Source organism: Arachis ipaensis, chromosome B06 (assembly GCF_000816755.2).
Source record: "Arachis ipaensis cultivar K30076 chromosome B06, Araip1.1, whole genome shotgun sequence".
NCBI classification, from domain to species: Eukaryota; Viridiplantae; Streptophyta; class Magnoliopsida; order Fabales; family Fabaceae; genus Arachis; species Arachis ipaensis.
In genome coordinates, this window is record NC_029790.2 from 34,279,813 (window position 1) to 34,281,181 (window position 1,369).

A 1,369-nucleotide genomic window follows, 5' to 3' on the forward strand; every position below is an offset into this window, starting at 1 on the left:
GTTCAACGCCCATTTGTTGCCCATTTCTGGCGTTGAACGCCAGAACCATGCTTGTTCTGGGCGTTCAGCGCCAGCTCTTCTCCAGGGTGCAATTCTGGCGTTCATCGCCCAGATGCTGCCCATTTTGGGCGTTCAGCGCCCAGATACTGCCCATTTTGGGAGTTCAGCGCCAGAACCATGCTCTGTTCTGGCGTTGAACGCCAGACAGGTGCTTTCTCCAGGGTGTGATTTTTCTTCCGCTGTTTTTGATTCTGTTTCTAAATTTTTCGTTTATTTTGTGACTCCACATGATCATGAACATAAGAAAACATGAAAAACAAAAATAAAATTAGATAAATAAACATTAGGTTACCTCCCAACAAGCGCTTCTTTAATGTCAATAGCTTGACAGTGGGCTCTCATGGAGCCTCACAGATGTGCAGAGCTTTGTTGAGACCTCCCAACACCAAACTTAGAGTTTGGATATGGGGGTTTGACACCAAACTTAGAGTTTGGTTGTGGCCTCCCAACACCAAACTTAGAGTTTGACTGTGGGGGCTTTGTTTGACTCTGCTTTGAGAGAAGCTTTTTATGCTTCCTCTCCATGGATGCAGAGAGAGATCCTTGAGTTGTAAACACAAGGTTGTCCTCATTTATTTGAAGGATCAATTCTCCTCTGTCCACATCAATCACAGCTCTTGCTGTGGCTTGGAAAGGTCTTCCAAGGATGATGAATTCATCCTCATCCTTCCCAGTATCTAGGACTATGAAATCAGCAGGGATGTAAAGGCCTTCAACCTTTACTAACACGTCCTCTACTTGTTCATAAGCCTGTTTTCTTGAATTGTCTGTCATCTCTAATGAGATTTTAGCAGCTTGCACCCCAAAGATTCCCAGTTTCTTTATTACAGAGAGGGGCATGAGGTTTTTTCCTGAACCAAGGTCACACAGAGCCTTAAAGATCATGGTGCCTATAGTACAAGGTATTAAGAACTTTGCAGGATCCTGTTTCTTCTGAGGCAATGTCAGTTGATCCAGATCACTTAGTTCATTGGTGAACAAGGGAGGTTCATCTTCCCAAGTTTCAATGCCAAATAATTTGGCATTCAGCTTCATGATTGCACCAAGGAACTTGGCAGCTTGCTCTTCAGTGACATCCTCATTCTCTTCAGAAGAGGAATACTCATCAGAGCTCATGAAGGGCATAAGGAGGTTCAATGGAATCTCTATGGTCTCTAGATGAGCCTCAGATTTCTTTGGTTCCTCAGAGGGAAACTCCTTATTGATCACTGGACGTCCCAGGAGGTCTTCCTTACTGGGATTCACATCCTCCTCTCCCTCTTTGGGTTCGGCCATTTTGGTTATGTCAATGGCCTTGCACTCTCCTTTT